Source organism: Zea mays, chromosome 9 (genome assembly GCF_902167145.1).
Source record: "Zea mays cultivar B73 chromosome 9, Zm-B73-REFERENCE-NAM-5.0, whole genome shotgun sequence".
Classification (NCBI taxonomy): domain Eukaryota; kingdom Viridiplantae; phylum Streptophyta; class Magnoliopsida; order Poales; family Poaceae; genus Zea; species Zea mays.
The window spans coordinates 81,671,415-81,693,464 of record NC_050104.1 but is presented as its reverse complement, the minus strand read 5'-3'; positions in this window follow the sequence as shown (position 1 = coordinate 81,693,464).

Genomic DNA, 22,050 nt, shown 5'->3' with positions numbered 1-22,050 from the left:
CGGTGCTCCGTTTCGGGAGTCTTGAGTTCATGTCCTTCGACGGCAGCTATGACATGATACTCATTCCACCGCCGCGCGACAACGACAATGGCGGCCGACAACCCGCCCGCCGGCGGCGGAATCGACGACATCTTCCCCGCGTGGTGGAAGAACAACATTCGAGCTCGCTCCGTCCTCTCCCCCGCCAACGGAGGAGGAGGCGGGGCAACCAAGGCCAAGCGGGAGGCCGCGCTTCGTCGGCCGTCGAGCGAATCGACGCCCCCGACGCCCCGACGGAAGGCACGCCGGGCGTCGACCTCGCGTTCAACACGAAGGCAAGCGCCGTCCCCCCGCGACACGCCGATCCCAAGCAAGAAGACGACGCCAGCGCGCTCGCGGAAAGCCTGCAGGACGTCGCCCTCGTACCTGGGATGACGGTGCAACCAGTCCCCGATGTGACTGCGTCGCTCCTCGTCGACCAGAAGGTACCGACTAACTCCCATCTTACGTCATTTCGACTCGGCCTCAACCCGCCTAGCAACCTTGCTTTGGCAGGCGCTCTCATTGAGGCGAGTGCAACCCCACTGGGGTTTCGTATGCGGTCGCCTTGGGACCGGTTGACGGACGTCTCGACCTACGGGCCCTCTGGGTCCGAGGAAGATGACGATCCCAGCATCTGTTGGGATTTCTCTGGACTTGGCAACCCCAGTGCCATGCGGGACTTCATGACCGCATGTGACTACTGCCTCTCCGACTGTTCCGACGGAAGCCGCAGCCTTGACAACGAGGACTGCGGCCCGAGCCGCGAATGTTTCCACGTCGAGCTAGGGGATCCCTCCGAAGGCAACCATCTCGGCATGCCGGAGGACGGTGACCTTCCTAGGCCGGTGCCTCGCGCCGACATCCTGCGGGAGCTAGCTGTGGTCCCCGCTCCGGCGGGGGGTTACGACCCACAACTCGAGCAAGTCCGCGAGGCGCAGGCCAGGCTCAACGAGGGAACAGGAGCGCTTGAGCCGATCCGTCGGGACGTCGGGCAGGCATGGGCGGGCCAACCCCCGGCCGGAGAAATACGTCACCTGCCCCAAGGTCTCCAGCACCGCGTCGCCAACGATGTCAGGGTCAGGCCGCCGCCCGCACCCAGCGGGGTTGGTCAGAACCTGGCAGCCGCAGCGATGCTCCTCCGCGCGATGCCGGAACCATCAACTACCGAGGGTCGGCGAATCCAGGGAGAGCTCAAGAATCTCCTGGAAGGCGCTGCGGCCCGACGGGCTGAGAGCACTGCCTCCCGAAGGCAGGGATACCCCTCGGAACCTCATGCCGCGACTTCCCGATTCATGCGGGAAGCCTCGGTCTACACCGGGCGCACGCGCAACACCGCGCCTGCGGCCCTAGGCCACCTCGGCAACGAGCACCATCGACGCGACCGTCGGGCCCACCTCGACGAAAGGGTGCGCCGAGGCTACCACCCCAGGCGTGGGGGGCGCTACGACAGCGGGGAGGATCGGAGTCCCTCGCCCGAACCACCCGGTCCGTAGGCCTTCAGTCGGGCCATCCGACGGGCGCCGTTCCCGACCCGGTTCCGACCCCCGACTACTATCACGAAGTACTCGGGGGAAACGAGACCGGAACTGTGGCTCGCGGACTACCGCCTGGCCTGCCAACTGGGTGGAACGGACGACGACAACCTCATCATCCGTAACCTCCCCCTGTTCCTCTCCGACACTGCTCGCGCCTGGTTGGAGCACCTGCCTCCGGGGCAGATCTCCAACTGGGACGACTTGGTCCAAGCCTTCGCCGGCAATTTCCAGGGCACATACGTGCGCCCCGGGAATTCCTGGGACCTTCGGAGCTGCCGGCAACAGCCGGGAGAGTCGCTCCGGGACTACATCCGGCGATTCTCGAAGCAGCGCACCGAGCTGCCCAACATCACCGACTTGGATGTCATCGGCGCGTTCCTTGCCGGCACTACCTGCCGTGACCTGGTGAGCAAGTTGGGTCGCAAAATCCCCACCAGGGCGAGCGAGCTGATGGACATCGCCACCAAGTTCGCCTCTGGCCAGGAGGCGGTCGAGGCTATCTTCCGAAAGGACAAGCAGCCCCAGGGCCGCCCATCGGAAGAGGCCCCCGAGGCGTCTACTCAGCGCGGCGCCAAGAAGATGGGCAAAAAGAAGTCGCAATCGAAACGCGACGCCGCCGACGCGGACCTTGTCGCCGTCGCCGAGTACAAGAACCCTCGGAAGCCCCCCGGAGGTGCAAACCTCTTCGACAAGATGCTCAAGGAGCCGTGCCCCTACCATCAGGGGCCCATCAAGCACGCTCTCGAGGAGTGCGTCATGCTTCGGCGCCACTTCCACAGGGCCGGGCCACCCGCGGAGGGTGGCAGGGCCCACGACGACGACAAGAAAGAAGATCACCAAGCAAGAGAGTACCCCGAGGTCCGCGACTGCTTCATGATCTACGGTGGGCATGCGGCGAATGCCTCGGCTCGGCATCGCAAACAAGAGCGCCGGGAGGTCTGCTCGGTGAAGGTGGCGGTGCCAGTCTACCTAGACTGGTCCGACAAGCCCATCACCTTCGACCAGGCTGACCACCCCGACCATGTGCCGAGCCCGGGGAAATACCCGCTCGTCGTCGACCCCATCGTCGGCAACGTCAGGCTCACCAAGGTCCTGATGGATGGGGGCAGCTGCCTCAACATCATCTACGCCGAGACCCTCAAGCTCATGCGCGTCGATCTGTCCTCCGTCCGAGCAGGCGCTGCGCCCTTCCACGGGATCATCCCTGGGAAGCGCGTCCAGCCCCTCGAACGACTCGACCTCCCCGTCTGCTTCAGGACGCCCTCCAACTTCCGAAGGGAGACCTTGACGTTCGAGGTGGTCGGGTTCCGAGGAACCTACCACGCGGTACTGGGAAGGCCATGCTACGCGAAGTTCATGGCCGTCCCCAACTACACCTACCTGAAGCTCAAGATGCCGGGCCCCAACGGGGTCATCACCGTCGGCCCCATGTACAAACACGCGTTCGAATGCGACGTGGAGTGCGTGGAGTACGCCGAGGCCCTCGCCGAGTCCGAGGCCCTCATCGCCGACCTGGAGAACCTCTCCAAAGAGGTGCCAGATGTGAAGCGTCATGCCGGCAACTTCGAGCCAGCGGAGACGGTTAAGGCCGTCCCACTCGACCCCAGTGGCGACACCTCCAAGCAGATCCGGATCGGTTCCGGGCTCGACCCCAAATAGGAAGCAGTGCTCGTCGACTTTCTCCGCGCAAACGCCGACGTCTTTGCGTGGAGTCCCTCGGACATGCCCGGCATACCGAGGGATGTCGCCGAGCACTCGCTGGATATTCGGGCCGGAGCCCGACCCGTCAGGCAGCCTCTGCGCCGATTCGACGAGGAGAAGCGCAGAGTGATTGGCGAAGAGATCCACAAGCTAATGGCAACCGGGTTCATCAAAGAGGTATTCCATCCCGAATGGCTTGCCAACCCTGTGCTTGTGAGGAAGAAAGGGGGGAAATGGCGGATGTGCGTGGACTACACTGGTCTCAACAAAGCATGTCCGAAGGTTCCCTACCCTCTGCCTCGCATCGATCAAATCGTGGATTCCACTGCTGGGTGCGAAACCCTGTCCTTCCTCGATGCCTACTCAGGGTATCACCAAATCCGGATGAAAGAGTCCGACCAGCTCGCGACTTCTTTCATCACGCCCTACGGCATGTACTGCTATGTCACCATGCCGTTCGGTTTGAGGAATGCGGGTGCGACGTACCAGCAGTGCATGAACCATGTGTTCGGCGAACACATCGGTCGCACAGTCGAGGCCTACGTCGATGACATCATAGTCAAGACAAGGAAGGCTTCCGACCTCCTCTCCGATCTTGAAGTGACATTCCGGTGTCTCAAGGCGAAAGGAGTCAAGCTCAATCCCGAGAAGTGTGTCTTCGGGGTGCCCCGAGGCATGCTCCTGGGGTTCATCGTCTCCGAGCGAGGCATCGAAGCCAACCCGGAGAAGATCGCAGCTATCACCAGCATGGGACCCATCAAGGACTTAAAAGGCGTACAGAGGGTCATGGGATGCCTCGCGGCCCTGAGCCGCTTCATCTCACGCCTCGGCGAAAGAGGCTTGCCTCTGTACCGCCTCTTAAGGAAGGCCGAGTGCTTCTCTTGGACCCCTGAGGCCGAGGAAGCCCTCGGGAACCTGAAGGCGCTCCTTACAAAGGCGCCTGTCTTGGTGCCCCCAGCAGATGGAGAAGCCCTCTTGGTCTACGTCGCCGCTACCACTCAGGTGGTTAGCGCCGCGATTGTGGTCGAGAGGCAAGAGGAAGGGCATGCACTGCCCGTTCAGAGGCCAGTCTACTTCGTCAGCGAAGTACTGTCTGAAACCAAGATCCGCTACCCACAAGTTCAGAAGCTGCTGTACGCTGTGATCCTGACAAGGCGGAAGTTACGACACTACTTCGAGTCTCATCCGGTAACTGTGGTGTCATCCTTCCCCCTGGGGGAGATCATCCAGTGCCGAGAGGCCTCGGGCAGGATCGCAAAGTGGGCAGTGGAAATCATGGGCGAAACAATCTCGTTCGCCCCTCGGAAGGCCATCAAGTCCCAGGTGTTGGCGGACTTCGTGGCCGAATGGGTCGACACCCAGCTGCCGACGGCTCCGATCCAACCGGAGCTCTGGACCATGTTTTTCGACGGGTCGCTGATGAAGACGGGAGCCGGCGCGGGCCTGCTCTTCATCTCGCCCCTCGGGAAGCACCTACGCTACGTGCTACGCCTCCACTTCCCGGCGTCCAACAATGTGGCTGAGTACGAGGCTCTGGTCAACGGGTTGCGGATCGCCATCGAGCTATGGGTCAGACGCCTCGACGCCCGCGGTGACTCGCAGCTCGTTATCGACCAAGTCATGAAGAACTCCCACTGCCACGACCCGAAGATGGAGGCCTACTGCGATGAGGTTCGACGCCTGGAAGACAAGTTCTACGGGCTCGAGCTCAACCACATCGCTCGGCGCTACAACGAGACTGCGGACGAGCTGGCTAAAATAGCCTCGGGGCGAACGACGGTTCCCCCGGACGTCTTCTCCCGGGATCTGCATCAACCCTCCGTCAAGATCGACGACGCTCCCAAGCCCGAGGCACCCTCGGCACAGCCCGAGGCACCCTCGGCATAGCCTGAGGCACCCTCGGCACAGCCCGAGGCACCCTCGGCTCAGCCCGAGGTACCCTCGGCCCCTGAGGGCGAGGCACTGGACGTCGAGGAGGGGCAGAGCGGGGCCATGCCTGATCGAGATTGGCAGGCCCCGTACCTGCAATATCTTCGCCGAGGAGAACTACCCCTCGACCAAGCCGAGGCTCGGCGGGTAGCGCGACGCGCCAAGTCGTTCGTCTTGCTGGGCGATGAGGAGGAGCTCTACCACCGCAGCCCCTCGGGCATCCTCCAGCGGTGCATCTCCATCGCCGAAGGTCAGGAACTCCTGCAAGAAATACGCTCGGGGGCTTGCGGCCATCACGCAGCGCCCCGAGCCCTTGTCGGGAATGCTTTCCGGCAAGGCTTCTACTGGCCAACGGCGGTGGCTGACGCCACTAGAATTGTCCGCACCTGCGAAGGGTGCCAATTCTATGCGAAGCAGACCCACCTGCCCGCTCAGGCTCTGCAGACGATACCCATCGCCTGGCCCTTTGCTGTATGGGGTCTGGACCTCGTCGGTCCCTTGCAGAAGGCGCCCGGGGGCTACACGCACCTGCTGGTCGCCATCGACAAATTCTCCAAGTGGATCGAGGTCCGACCCCTGAACAGCATCAGGTCCGAGCAGGCGGTGGCGTTCTTCACCAACATCATCCATCGCTTCGGGGTCCCAAACTCCATCATCACTGACAACGGCACCCAGTTCACCGGCAAAAAATTCTTGGATTTTTGCGAAGATCACCACATCCGGGTGGACTGGGCCGCCGTGGCTCATCCCATGACGAATGGGCAAGTGGAACGTGCCAACGGCATGATTCTACAAGGGCTCAAGCCTCGGATCTACAACGGCCTCAACAAGTTCGGCAAGCGATGGATGAAGGAACTCCCCTCGGTGGTCTGGAGCCTGAGGACAACGCCAAGCCGGGCCACGGGTTTCACGCCGTTCTTCCTGGTCTACGGGGTCGAGGCCATCTTGCCCACTGACCTGGAATACGGCTCCCCGAGGACGAGGGCCTACGACGATCAAAGCAACCAAGCTAGCCGAGAAGAATCGCTGGACCAGCTGGAAGAGGCTCGGGACAAGGCCTTACTACACTCGGCGCGGTACCAGCAGTCCCTGCGACGCTACCACGCCCGAGGGGTCCGGTCCCGAGACCTCCAGGTGGGCGATCTGGTGCTTCGGCTGCGGCAAGACGCCCGAGGGAGGCACAAGCTCACGCCCCCCTGGGAGGGGCCATTCGTCATCGCCAAAGTGCTGAAGCCCGGAACATACAAGCTGGCCAACAATCAAGGCGAGATCTACGACAACGCTTGGAACATCAAACAGCTACGTCGCTTCTACCCTTAAGATGTTTTCAAGTTGTTCATATACCTCGCACCCACGCAAAGTTTAGTCATCAAGGAAGGGTCGGCCTCGCCTCGGCAAAAGCCCGACCCTCCCTCGGGGGCTAAAAGGGGGGAGACCCCCTCTGCGTCGAATTTTTCCTCGAAAAAAGATCTCTTTTTAGCAGAATTTCTTTCGTGCTTCTTGACTACTTCGGAAAGCGGATCCTGGAAACGACGGAGTACACGTAAGCAGCCAAGGCTGACCGAGCCGAGGGACTCCTACGCCTCCGGGATACGGATACCTCACTCATCACCTTCTGCGATAAGTAACTCGCGTTCGGATAAAGCGACCCCGTGGACCGAACAAGTTTTCACGTTCGGAAGCTCTTCTGCCAAAGCGGTCCTTCAAGCTTTCTCGACTAAGTCGGGGACAGGGCCTCATGGACGGGCGAAAGTACGTGTAAGCGGCAAGGCCGACCGAGCCGAGGGACTCCCACGCCTCTGGGATACGGATACCTCACTCATCACCTTCCGCGAGAAGCAACTCTCGCCCACACAAACATCCCTGTTACCGACGGAAAGTCCAGATGCTCGAAACAAGAGGAAAAAAGACGCAGCTTCACAAGCGCAGCGAGGGTGTGTTTTCTGGCCTCGGCGGCCGCTGAAGGCACACGCTACAAGACAATCTGATTCTGCAGGCTCGGATCTTCACGCTGAAGGGGGCCGTAGCACCCTCGGCATCGACGACGTCTTCAGCAAGGTCCGACCTAGCCTCGGACGGCGACGCGGTCCAGGGACTTCTCCGGGAATCCGGCCCGAGCAGGCGGCTCGGCCGGTTACCCCTGGGGCCTCGGCCAACCGACTTCCAAGGGTGCCAGCCCGACCCGAGGCCTCGGCTGATCGACTCCGGTGTCGGCTCCGCTGACGGACGGCCCGGCTAGGCTCCGGCCAACCAGGTTCCCATTTTCGAGCCAACTCCGCCTCTGTTCGTACTGATATCGCTACCCCTGGCCTCGGCTCATCGAAGAGCGGCCGAGGGGTCTCTTTAACTAAGCTAGAGGAGCCTCAGACAACAAGGCCGATCGAGCCGAGGGATTCCTACGCCTCCGGGATACGGATACCTCACTCGTCACCTTGACACGGGGCGACTCATGCTTGGTGAAGCGGTTCAGATAATCAACAGGCGAGACTTAGTGCTCGAAAATGAGGAAAAAACGCGGCTCCGTGCCGAAATTACATACACGTTCAGGCCTCGACAGCCGCAATGAACAAAAAACACTGGCATTCGAAATGCCATTACAAATGGAACTCCGGTTCCCCCTCCGCAGGTACGAACAACCCCACTCCGAGGGGGAAGGCCTGCGGAGCAACAGAAGACTGACGAGCGGCTCGCCGCCGCCCGTTCTGACTACGACGACAACCACCCCCGCCCCGAGCAGCGAAGCGGCTTAGGCAGCAGCTTCGGGGCAGGTGTTACGACAGGAGGGCTCTCACCCGCAGAGGACGAGAACCAGCCATTCAGGCCGGGAGACGGAGACCCAGGGCTACTGGCGCCCTACCTATCCCGGCATGGCTGGAGGAAGTCCCCGTGGGACTCAAGGATGTCGTTCTCCCCCAGGCGCGGGGGGAAGAAAAAGGCAGCCGACCCATGCGGGGGCAGCCCCCCGACTCGCCTCATCTTCCATCTTGGCCTGGATGACGAAAATCCTTGAGGCCGAGGGAGGGGTAGAGGCCGCAGCCTGGCCGCTTTCCCCACCGTCGAACTGGAGGTCACCATCTTGGGTGACCGCCGGTGGAGGGGTGCGGCCAGGCTGCACGATGAAAATCCTTGAAGCCGAACGATGGCTGAAAGGTACCAACTCCCATGGAGTTGCGTTCCTCCAACGAGGAGGCGGAAAGACGGCGGATACCCCCCATCCGGGGGCTTGGAAGATGGAAAGACACGACGCATAAGGGAGGAAGAAGACATGGTTGCCTTCTGAAAGGAGTCTCCCTCCTTTTAAAGGCAACTCTCCCTACGTGCGCCCCCAAACGCCACGGGCTGAGTCTTCTCCAACACGCTCCAAGGCCCTCCCCTGCGACTCGGGGGCTGGGTCCCGCATGTCAGGCAAACCGGCTCAGAGCAGAAGAAGCCAAACCGCCGCGCGTGGTGCGCACAACCGCCCAGCGGTTACAAGCGACCCCCCACTTTTGCCCAGACCAACGGGCGGAAGGGGCGGGCAGCCATGCAGGCGGCATGCAGCCGCGCCAGGTGGACGCGCTTCTCCGACTTCTGACACGCCAGCTTGGAGGCCCAGGCCCACGCGTCATGCAACCGGCGCGCCAGTCACTGCATGCAAGCAACCGCGCCACCACTTGTGCCACTGTCGCGCCTCTTCGGTTGCGGAGCCTATGCCGCGACTCGAGGCGACCCAGCGCACGACCCAGCGGCGCCAGCCTGGCGCGACGGTCAATGCGGCCGAAAGTGGGCCGGCAGTAATGACGGTGGCAGGCGGGCGAGAGCAGCAGTCACGTCGTCAGCCAGGCTCACGTCCCGTCCAGGGACAGCAAGAGAGCCTCCTCCCACGGCGTGAAGACGGTGTGCCCGTGATCCGTCCCTCGAACGGCTCGCGCATGCGCAACGGCCGCCCCGCCAACCACTCGCCCCGTCGCATTAACTCCGCGGCGGGACAGGCGGCGCTTCCGGCAGGAGAAGCGGGCGACGCTTCGCCTTCGCCATAATAACTGTTGGGTCTATGCTTCGTCGCCGAAGGTCTTCAAGGGAGAAGCGGCTTAAAATGTGTGAGCAGGTATCTTCGGACTCGTATCAGAAAGCAAAAAGCTACAAAGGTTGACACAGCGCCGAAGCTGTGAAGCAGGAAAGCTTCGGCATGTTCGCAGAGAAGGGAACCGACTTAAAGATGAAAAGACCATTTAGACTTCAATAGAGTGCTATAGAATTATCACCAAATGTAAAGGGCATGTATGTAATTTTGTATGGGTTGTACCTCGTGCCTATAAATAGGTGAACAGTACCCCCGTACTGTTCACGTTGACTTGGCATTTGCTTTTGCGTCACACTTGTATTTTCATCTCCTTCCAAACCGAAGGTACATTTACAATTCGATATTGTCTCTATTTCTCTATGATGATATAATAAAGTTAAATGAATGATGTTATATGATTATTCATGCTATCTTTTATTTTTCATATGCTTCGTCTTTCATTAATATATACTGTGCTGATGAAGGTTCGTCCTTCATGACCTTCGTCCGGAGATCGTTATATCCTAAGGGAAATAATGCCTCAAAGGACGAAGGACTTTATCGTTTAACATTCTCTGTGTTGCCTTGTTCTTAATTCATAGCATTTGAGAACAAGTCCCCAACATTGGCGCCCACCTCCGGTGAACTCACTTCCACTTTTTGAGCTGATGGCTTCGTTCAGCGACCAAGCTGGAGCTGCTTCGGATCCGAAGCTGGTACTCCCGATCACAGGTGGCTCGTCCTCAGAGCCAGCTAACAAGAAACAGAAGAAGGAAGCACAGAGAAGGGTACAGCATGTTGGGGTGCAAGGACCCTTCATCAAGTCAAGATGGTCTCACATTCCTATTACCTTCTCCCAAGAGGACCTTCAGCTCAAAGATTACCCACACAACGATGCCATGGTTATCTCTTGTGTTATCAAAGGATTTCTGGTCCACAATGTCTTGGTTGACACAGGCAGTGCAGCTGACATCATATTTGCTAAGGCCTTCAGACAAATGCAAGAGCCAGAAGATAAGATTCATGATGCTACACATCCTCTCTGTGGCTTCGGAGGAAGACAGATTGTAGCATTGGGCAAGATCACCATGTCAGTGACCTTCGGGTTCATCAACAACACTAGAACTGAGCAAGTTGTGTTTGACATTGTCGACATGGAATACCCTTACAATGCAATTATTGGTCGTGGTACTCTCAATGCCTTCGAAGCAATCCTTCATCCTGCCTATCTTTGCATGAAGATACCTTCGGATCAGGGACCCATCGCTATCCATGGAAGTCAGGAAGCTGCAAGAAGGGCCGAAGGTAATTGGACTGACTCAAAAGCAATCCATAACATCGATGGAGCTGAAGCTTGTGAACAGTACAAATTCAGAAGGGAGAAAGCAGCTTCAGCAGACCAGCCGAAGCCTATGCTCTTATGTGAGGACATAGCAGAGCAGAAGGTGCTGTTAGGCTCTCAGTTATCCGAAGAGCAGGAGAAAACCTTGATAAGGTTTTTGTTCAATAACAAGGATGTTTTTGCATGGTCAGCCAATGATCTTTGCGGAGTTAATAGAGATGTTATCGAGCACTCACTCAATGTCGATCCATCCTTCAGACCCAGAAAGCAAAGGCTTCGGAAAATGTCAGATGATAAGGCCGAAGGCGCTCGCAACGAAGTCAAAAGACTCCTTAGTGCAGGAGTTATCAGAGAAGTGAAGTACCCAGAATGGCTAGCTAACACTGTTATGGTAAAAAAGGCCAATGGCAAGTGGCGAATGTGCATCGATTTTACAGATCTTAACAAAGCTTGCCCGAAGGATGAATTCCCACTACCAAGGATAGATTCTTTAGTTGATGCAGCAGCTTCTTCAGAGCTCATGAGTCTGTTAGACTGTTATTCAGGCTATCACCAAATTTGGATGAAGAAGGAAGATGAGCCGAAGACTAGCTTCATAACTCCAAGTGGCACATATTGCTATCTTCGGATGCCTGAGGGGCTCAAAAACGCTGGAGGAAGTTTCAGCCGAATGACTGCGAAGGTTCTCCAATCTCAAATAGGCAGAAACATGCTAACTTATGTTGATGACATCATTGTCAAAAGCACGAAGCAGGAGAATCATATTGCTGATCTGCAGGAGACCTTCGCCAGTTTCAGGCAAGCTGGCTTGAAGTTAAATCCAGAAAAATGCGTCTTCGGAGTGAAGAAGGGGAAATTTCTTGGATGCTTGGTTTCAACAAAGGGGATTGAAGCTAATCCAAGTAAAATTGAAGCTATACTTCGGATGGAGCCACCAACTACAAAGAAGGGGGCTCAAAGATTGACAGGAAGATTGGCATCTCTCAATAGATTCATATCCAGATCAGCAGAGAGAAACTTACCATTCTTCGAAGTGCTGAAGTCAGCCGAAGTCTTTCAATGGGGACCAATCCAACAGAAGGCCTTTGAAGAGCTAAAACAGTATTTAATAAATCTAACAACATTGACTCCACCAATGCCAGGGGCTCCTTTGTTATTATATGTGGCAGCTTCGCACTCAGCGGTAAGTGCAGCGCTTGTCCAGGAAAAGCTTGATGGTCAAGTCAAGAGGCAGGCCCCAATATATTTTGTATCCGAGGTTCTTAGTTTGTCAAAGAAAAATTATACAGAACTGGAGAAGGTATTGTATGCTGTCTTGATGGCCTCCAGGAAGCTTCGACACTATTTCCAAGCTTACAACATAATTGTTCCTTCATCGCAACCTCTGAAGGATATTATGAGGAATCGAGAAGCTACTGGAAGGATTGGAAAATGGGCTGCAGAGCTCAATGAATTTTGTATTGAATATGTTCATAGATCTTCGATTCAGTCACAGGCGCTGGCAGACTTTATTGCTGATTGGACGCCAGGGGTTCAGGAGGAGGAAACGAATAAAGACAACGAAGCCTGGACAGTGTTTTGTGATGGATCTTGGGGAACCTTCGGAGCAGGAGCGGCTGCTGTGTTGGTTTCACCTTCCAAAGTCAAAATTTGTTATGCGGCAAAACTTGATTTTAATTGCACAAATAACATTGCTGAGTACGAAGCATTGGTTCTAGGTCTTCGGAAGTTAAAAGCAATGGGAGTCAGAAGGGCCATACTTAAAACTGATTCCCAGGTTGTTTCGGGTCATATTGACAAAAGTTGTAAGGCTAAGGATCCGAAGCTTGAAAAATATCTGGATATGGTTCGAAGAGTCGAAGCTTCCTTCGAAGGGTTTTCTGTCAAGAATATTCCTCGAGGACAAAATGAGCATGCTGATCTGCTAGCCAAGTCAGCAGCACAGGGGCTGCCTTTACCTTCGGATGTGTTCTTCGAAACAATAAAAGCACCTTCGGTGGAACTTCTTGAAAGAGCAGTTCTTAATATATCTCCTGTTTTTAGCGAAGATTGGAGAACCGAGATCATCTCTTACCTTCAGGGTAAATTTCTTTCAGATGACGAAGCTTATAACAAGAGGATAGAAGCAAGAGCTCGTCCATATGTCATGATAGAAGGGGAGTTGTACAAACATGGAGTTTGTGCTCCGCTGCTCAAATGCTTATCCAGAACCGAAGGTATAGAGTTAATGAAAGAAATACATGCAGGCCTGTGTGGATCTCACATCGGATCTAGGCCGTTACTCGGAAAAATTTTCCGTCAAGGGTTTTATTGGCCGAAGGCAGCTTCGGATGCAGCAGAATTGGTTCAAAAGTGCGAAGGTTGTCAGAAATGTGCAAGAGATCAAAAACAACCTTCGTCCTTAACACAGCTCATACAACCCACTTGGCCATTGCAAAGGTGGGGCCTTGACTTGTTAGGTCCGTTACCACCGGCCCAAGGAAACCTGAGATATGTTGTAGTAGCTGTGGAATATTTTTCTAAATGGATTGAGGCGAAGCCTTTAGCAACAATAACTTCGGCCACCGTCCAAAAGTTTTTCTGGCAGAATATTGTTTGTCGTTTCGGGGTGCCAAAGGCCATCACTGTGGACAATGGGACACAGTTTGACTCCGAAGCTTTCAGGGATTTCTGTGACCAAATTGGTACGAAGATCCATTTTGCATCAGTTAGGCACCCGGAGTCAAATGGACTCGTTGAAAGAGCCAACGGCATTATAATGACAGGAATAATGAAGTTAATCTTCAATCAACCCAGAGGAAAATGGCCAGATCAGTTAATCAAAGTGGTGTGGAGCCACAACACGACAACATCAAGGTCTACAGGCTTCACTCCATTCAAGTTGTTATTCGGTGATGAAGCAATAACTCCAGAGGAAGCTAAAGCCGGATCAATAAGGATAGTAGCTTCGGCAGAATCAGATTCCGAAGCTGCTTATTCTATAGAAAAAGATGCTTTAGAAGGGATCAGACTGCAAGCCGTGGAGAATATCAATAAATATCAAGCTGAAACAGTTAAATGGCGGGATAGAAAGGTTCGGCAAAAAAATATTGGGCCAGGGCACTTGGTGCTTCGGAGGGTGGCCAACTCGGAAACAGTGGGCAAATTGCAGTTGAAATGGGACGGGCCTTTCTTAGTAGCATCTTCGTCAAGACCCGGTTCATACAGATTGAAAGATATGGACGGCAATGACATTCCTAGATCTTGGAATGCGGATGAGCTTCGGCGATATTATGTTTAATTCGATGTAATTTTTCATATTTTTTATTTTTTAGTTCTTCTTTCATGGCACCCTTTTCCTTTTCGAAGGGGGAGAAAGGTTTTTAATGGGGCCATCACGTGTAATTTTCTTTTTTAGTTCTATAAGAACAAAATCCCCCAAAGAATGTAAATGTAAAAGCTGAGAATGCACCATCGAGTGCCAAAAAGAAAAAAAAAGAAGCTCCAAAGACGTTCCTAAGGGAATGCAGAGCTTACAGCGAAAAGTCAACGCTGATTCCGCCAAAAGTAAAGGCGAAGAAGTTCCAAAGACGTTCCTAAGGGAATGCAGAGCTTACAGCGAAAAGTCAACGCTGATTCCGCCAAAAGTAAAGGCGAAGAAGCTCCAAAGTCGTTCCTAAGGGAATGCAGAGCTGAGGTGTGATTGTTTTTAAGAAAATAATGGCTATGAATATGGCTTCGGATACGTGTTTGGCCATTCATTTGCACATCACATTACATCATAGCATTTGCATTCATAAACATTCATCTAGGCATATGTAGGATAATCATCTTCATCGCATAAAATGGTTGCTTCGGCAAGAAGAGAAAAAAGAAAGGGAAAAACTTCTATGAAGGAGAGCTTCGGAGAAAAGGAAAATGTTGTTTTCTATGAAGAAGAGCTTCGGAAAAAAGGAAAATGTTGTTTTCTATGCTTCGTTGCGTACGAAAAGAAGGGAAGGTGTTTTTTCGCCTTCGGCTCAAAAAAGGAAATTTCGTCCACACCAAAGCATTTCTCATACATCAGTGAAAGGTTAAGAATATATTACAAGGTATGAACAGCATACATTAAAAACAAGTTTTTGTTTACATTTGCAAAAGTTATCTCAAAAGTTTTTCAAGTACTGTCTGCAGTCTGCTATCTAAATCTCCAAGGAGCTTCGGCTTCGGCGTTATTTTTGATCATCAGCTTCGGCTTCGTCATCCTACATGAATAAGGTCGTTGGAAGTCAGAATCAAGTTTACAGGAAAAGGTAAGCACAAGGTATGATTTCTTACTGGATCAAGGTGGCTACGAGCTTCGTCTCCCGCTTTCTCTCGACCACCTTTTGTCCATATCATTTTTACAAATCGATTCGAGATGCTTCGGGCGAGATCAGGGATGTCATCCAGGATTGATGGTGACAAAGTAAAATTTGGCCTATAAACAATTTTCCCATGATCACAGCCAGCCTTCATGAAGGCTGCAGCAGTCCCTCGAGAAGCCACCCAGGCACAGAAGTCACCATGCCCAGCTATGACTTCGTCGAGCTCGTCAATTTCCCCCTCAATGTGTTCGAAGGTTTTTGGTAGATCTTCAGCTGAGGGGGTAAATTTTTCGCTGCTAGCTCCAACCGAGTAAAAAATCTTTCTTAGTCGTTGAATGCACTTGTTGCCAAATTCCAGGCATTTTTCTTGAAGATTTGTCAGTAGTTTTCTCAAATCCGAATTTTGCTGAGCTTCGGCATCAAGTTTTGCATTGAGATCTTGTTTTTCTCGTTCGAACTGCTCAGACTGGCGGAGAAGCTTCGAGTTCAGTTCTGATATTTTTGCTTCAGCTTCCGCCAGTAAGCCTTCGGCTGCCTGGAGCTCAAAATTCTTTTTCTCAAAAGCATCTGATTGCTCCTTTATTTTGTTTTCCAAATTTCCGATTATAATTTCATGCTTTTTATCTTCAAGATCTTGCTGCATTTGCAAGGCTTTGCTCAATAACATACTCTACACAAACACAACCTTCGTCAGACGTGTTTTTATTAGAAGCAATAAAGGTTAAGGGACAAGTCATTCACCTTGAAGTTGGAGTAAAATAAACTACCAACGACATGTTGTCGTCGGTAGCGGCTGATGTCTGCTTCTAGCTTCGGGAATCCAATACTCTTGGACAGAGTACTGATAACTTTGGCCCCTGTTTGGTCCCGAATACACTCTAATTTCTCGTCATCAACGCCTCCGAAGAGGAGTGCCCCAGGTTTGTATCCACAGGATTGGGCATACTCTTTAAGCTCTTCTATTTCAGCTTTTGTTAGATGTTCTCCAACTAAGTTTTGGAACGCGAAGGCTTCGATTTCTGAAGCTTCATCAGCAATTTCTTTTCCTTTCTGTGACGCTGCGGTCACAGTCTCTTCGGCAGCAGTGGCAGCTTCTTCTGCAGCCATGTCTAGCAGCATTTGGTCAATATGTTCAATTGTGCTCTCTAAATTCAAATCTTCAGCTGAGGTAACTTCGGCGGCTGCGGCCTCCGAAGGTGCAATTTCAATATCTGCCCCCTCTAAAGTTGCTCGAGTTTTTTGGGCCGAAGCTCTTGGCGGCGTTTTGTCAATTACCTCTGTCACGGTAATGATTCTTTGTTTCCTTGCCTTGATTGTTTTCTTCGATTTCTCGGGCTCCTTGTCCTTCTGAAAAAACTTTGTCAGTTGAGGACCCAGTGGACTTAGCTTCGCAGGTAAGGATTCAGTCATTACCTTCAGAATTTCCTCAACAACAGCAGCAGAAGGTGATGCGGGAGTTTCTTCTGCTTCGGATATTTGTTGCTTCGGAGAAGAAGCTTTCCTTTTCTTCGGAATTTTCTTCGTTACTGGCTCTTTTTCGCCTTCATCTAAGGTTTCAGTTACCCTTTTCCTTTTTTGGCCTCCGGCACCTCTGTTCAGATTTTCGTAGTCTGGGTATTCGAAATCCAAGGCGTCCAACACTCGATTTAGCCTTCGTTTCGGACGAGTGCCGAAGGCTGCGGTCATCAATTGATCTTCTTTTTTGGAATAATTGCCAAGTATTTCATTACACATTGCTTCAATCGTATCTAGCCACTCTTGGCAAGGTGCTTTAAAGTACTTTTTAAACTTGAAATAGTAAGGTAAACGTACGAGTTCACCTTCTTTCTTTTCCCCCTGTAGCTTCGGCATTTCCCATTCTCTCAAACTGGGAAAAACTTTGAATGCTAAAAACTCTTGAACCAGGTCCCTTGTGCTGATATGCTCTGCAATAATTTTGAATTCACTCATTGCTTGTTGTGTTGGACCTTTGGGTGTCATATTGCAGCGAGGTCGGGTTTCTCCGAAGATTAATTCCAGCGGGCTTTGAACAAGCTTTTCCTTGTCGTCATCAACCTTGACATAGAACCACTTTGATTTCCAGCCTGCTGCCCACTTGCTTCGGTAGCTAATTACAGGGAACTTTGTAGTTTTCCGATAGGCAAAGTTATAGCAACCAAAATTATCGTGTAATCCATCTTTTCTAGCCTTTGTTTGATAATGTAGCTCGTGAACCCGGCAGAAGCTGTCTGCAAATGGTTCCACTGCTTGGCTTCGGAGTGCCCAGATATAAACAATAAGCCTAACGATAGCGTTAGGGGTCAGCTGATGAAAATAGATACCGAATCTCTTCAGTACCTCTCCAATAATCCCATGCAGGGGGAACCTTAATCCAGCCTTTAGAAAACTTTTAAAAATAACAATCTCATCCTTCTCTGGCTTCGGGGTAGTCTCTTCTCCACCGAAGCGCAACAGCTTCTTCTGATTTTCAGTGAAAAAGCCCGATTTTACCATCTTGGATAGATCAGTCTTCGACACAGTAGATTTTCCGAAGTCCAAGTGGCTCGGCTTGCTTGGCATGGCAATGCGGTAATCATCTTCGGAATCAGTTTCCTCAATATCTTCTTCCTCTGCTTCAGCGATTGCTTGTTCTGCTTGTTTTGCATCATCATGAGGGATCTTTTCTGAAGTCACTAGACCCGATCGTTGCATGGCTTCGGAGATGGGAAGAGTCTCCGAAGCTTCAGTTTCCTCCCCCTCGCGCTCAACCCTGGCGGTAGAACGGACTCTGGCCATTCAATTATGAACTTGTGAAACTTTAAAATTTTCTTCCTCCGAAGCAGGTTTCAAACTGGAGCTTCGTTCGTTTCTAACAGACAAGCTTCGGCGATGGTTAAAAATTTTGGCAGGAAAACAGTGCAAATAGCAATGAATGCTGTGGTAACTTCACACCTACTCGTCTGTTTATATAGTGCTGCAGGTAAGAAGGCGAAGCGCCAGAGTTTTTACACCAGGCGCGCACCCGCTTGCGCTCGCTGCGCAGTGGACCGCAGGGACGAACAGTAAACTCTGCAAGGTGGGACCGCTGCGTGCTGGGAAATTAAATCGTTTCTCGGCAACGAGCTCAGGGAAGGTGTTTTTTGGACCTTCGGCTCCCCGAAGCTTAAGAGACTTTTTTCACGGATCAAGCTCGTTACGAAAAACGATCTAGCACCGCGAAAGGGGCTACTATTGGGTCTATGCTTCGTCGCCGAAGGTCTTCAAGGGAGAAGCGGCTTAAAATGTGTGAGCAGGTATCTTCGGACTCGTATCAGAAAGCAAAAAGCTACAAAGGTTGACACAGCGCCGAAGCTGTGAAGCAGGAAAGCTTCGGCATGTTCGCAGAGAAGGGAATCGACTTAAAGATGAAAAGACCATTTAGACTTCAATAGAGTGCTATAGAATTATCACCAAATGTAAAGGGCATGTATGTAATTTTGTATGGGTTGTACCTCGTGCCTATAAATAGGTGAACAGTACCCCCGTACTGTTCACGTTGACTTGGCATTTGCTTTTGCGTCACACTTGTATTTTCATCTCCTTCCAAACCGAAGGTACATTTACAATTCGATATTGTCTCTATTTCTCTATGATGATATAATAAAGTTAAATGAATGATGTTATATGATTATTCATGCTATCTTTTATTTTTCATATGCTTCGTCTTTCATTAATATATACTGTGCTGATGAAGGTTCGTCCTTCATGACCTTCGTCCGGAGATCGTTATATCCTAAGGGAAATAATGCCTCAAAGGACGAAGGACTTTATCGTTTAACATTCTCTGTGTTGCCTTGTTCTTAATTCATAGCATTTGAGAACAAGTCCCCAACAATAACCGCGCCAAAAAAGGTACGCCACGTCGTTCGATTTCGTATCCTTTTCCCTTTTTCCTCTTTTTCTATCTCTTGCAACAGGGACCGGGAAAGGGGGATACCCCGAAAAGGATCCTTCCCTGTGAAGGAACCGGGCTCCGAGCCCCCCCTACTGATCAGAGGTTCGAAGGCTGGCCCTCCGAAGGGTTCAACAGTCGCCTCAGATCGCGTGGGCCCGACACCCACTACTGGTCAGGGGTTCGAAGGCCGGCCCCCGAAGGGCTCCATGGCCGCCTCAGGCTACTCGGGCTCCGCGCCCATTACTGATCAGGGGTTCGAAGGCTGGCCCCCGAAGGGTTCACAGTCGCCTCAGACGCCGAGCGAGGGATGACCAGGGGTACGTTCGATACATAACCGAGGCTCGGGCTGCGCTCCCGAGGTACCCTAGGACATTTCCGAGACCAGCGGGAGCGATCTTGTAACGGAATCCCATCGGAGGGAGGCATCGAGCCCTCGGACCCCGTCGCCAGGGGACCGGGTCCGGCAGATCACCCGCAGGTACTTTTGGGCGTGCCTCTGGGCCCCTAGCCGACCCCCAACGAACGGGGCACGGACGTCCACTCGGATTACCCGCTTGCAGCTCACCGGAGACACCATGTTCGGTGCCCATCGAGGGTAACATGGCGCACTCCCCCCCTCCTCCTTGCGGAAAGGCGACGTAGGGGCGTATGTAAAAAAGTCGAGTCTGTCCCTGATCGTCCCCTCGCCCTGTGCGGAGGCTCGGGGGCTGCTCTCGCAAACCCGGCTCCGGCCGAACCGTTGACAGCGTCAACATACCAGGCCGAGAGCTTGGGTCCCGACCGTGCACCCGGGCTACGGCCAGTTCGCATGAGGGAACGACCAGACCAGCCGAAGCGTTACGCAAGGCATTAAGACCTCGAAGGAGTGAAACCACTCCTCCGAGGCCTCGGGGGCTACACCCGGCGGGTGCGCTCGCGCGCACCCACCGGAACAAAATGCTACCGAGAAAGGCTGGTCCCCCTTGCAAACAAGTGCGACGAAAGCCTCCAAGCGAGTGCTAACACTCCCTTCGAGGCTCGGGGGCTACTGTCGGGGACCATAATTAGGGGTACCCTCAAGACGCCTAATTCTCAGCTGGTAACCCCCATCAGCATAAAGCTGCAGAGGCCTGATGGGTGCGATTAAGTCAGGGATCAGTCCATACGAGTGACTCGATCACGCTTCACCCGAGCCTAGCCTCGGACTCGGGCAGCCGACCTCGAGGGACTTCCGTCCCGCCCGAGGCCCCCCTTTTAACGGCGGACACATCTCCGGCTCGCCCGAGGCCTTGGCTTCGCTAAGAAGCAACCCTGACTAAATCGTCGCACCGACTGACCAAGTTGCAGGAGCATTTAACGTAAAGGTGGCCTGACACCTTTATCCTGACGCGCGCCCCCGGCAGAGCCGAATGACCGCCGTCACTCAGCCGCTCCACTGACCGGTCTGACGAAAGGACAGCGTCGCCTGCGCCACTCCGACTGCAGTGCCACTCAACAGAGTGAGTCTGACAGGCAGTCAGACCTCGCCAGAGGCGCCATAGGAAACTCCGCTCCGCCTGACCCCAGGGCTCGGACTCGGGCTAAGACCCGGAAGATGGCGAACTCCGCTCCGCCCGACCCCAGGGCTCGGACTCGGGCTAAGACCCGGAAGACGGCGAACTCCGCTCCGCCCGACCCCAGGGCTCGGACTCGGGCTAAGACCCGGAAGACGGCGAACTCCGCTCCGCCCGACCCCAGGGCTCGGACTCGGGCTAAGACCCGGAAGACGGCGAACTCCGCTCCGCCCGACCCCAGGGCTCGGACTCGGGCTAAGACCCGGAAGACGACGAACTCAGCTCCGCCCGACCCCAGGGCTCGGACTCGGGCTCGGCCCCGGAAGACGACGAACTCCGCCTCGCCCGACCCCAGGGCTCGGACTCCGCCCTGGCCTCTGCCGAACGACTTCCGCCTCGCCCGACCCAGGGGCTCGGGCTCGGCCTCGGCAACGGAAGACAGATTCGACCCCAGCTTCGGAGGAACGCCCACGTCGCCCGGCCTCGGACGCGGGCCCGCCACGTCAACAGGGAGCGCCATCATCGTCCTACCCCAAGCCGACTCGGGTCACAGAGAACAAGACCGGTGTCCCATCTAGCTAGCTCCGCCAGATAGGCAATGATGGCGCCCCACAAGCTCTGTGACGACGGCGGCTCTCAGCTCTCTTACGGAAGCGGTGGGACGTCAGCAAGGACTCGACCGCCCCGACAGCTGTCTCTCCGCCAGGCTCCGTTGCTCCTCCGACAGCCACGACATCACGCCAGCAGGGTGCCAAGATCTCTCCGGCTGCCACATTGGCATGTACTTAGGGCGCTAGCTCTCTCTCCGCTAGACACGTAGCACTCTGCTACACCCCCATTGTACACCTGGATCCTCTCCTTACGCCTATAAAAGGAAGGACCAGGGCCTTCTCAGAGAAGGTTGGCCGCGCGGGACCGAGGACGGGACAGGCGCTCTCTTGGGGCCACTCGCTTCCCTCACCCGCGTGGACGCTTGTAACCCCCCTACTGCAAGCGCACCCGACCTGGGCGCGGGACGAACACGAAGGCCGCGTGATTTCCACCTCTCTCACGCCCGTCTCCGGCCACCTCGCCTCTCCCCCCTTTGCGCTCGCCCACGCGCTCGACCCATCTGGGCTGGGGCACGCAGCACACTCACTCGTCGGCTTAGGGACCCCCCGGTCTCGAAACGCCGACAATACTCTTTTTCTTTCTAACAAAATGATTTGTAAACGAGGTAGGCATTACATAGCTCTAGTAACTTAATACAAATATTAAGTTTGCTTTTGGTCAAATTTATTTGTCTTATCTTTTATTTGTTTTATTAAATGTGTTTTGAATTTCATGCTCTGATGTGAATTTCGGGCCAAAAACTGAATTTCGGGCCAAAAATTGAATTTTGGGCCCTAATGTGAATTTCGGACTTTTATAATTTCGGACCGCCCGAAATGAGCCCGGCACGTTTAAGCAATTTTGGGCCAGGCCGTGGGCTGGCCCGGCACGACCCGAAATTCAAACGGGCCGGGCGGCCCGAATGTACACCTATAGCCAGAGTTGTGGCCCGTGCCGGGCCACCGTTTGGCCATCTATAGGCGTGCATCGGGTTAATTTGAAAGAGCTATGAGGGGTTATTTGTAAAAAAATGACACGGGACGACCGTTGAAACTGGTGCTTTAAGTATAGTATAGATATGGGTCTTTTTGTGCCTCTATATAAGTCATTTCGTGCCTG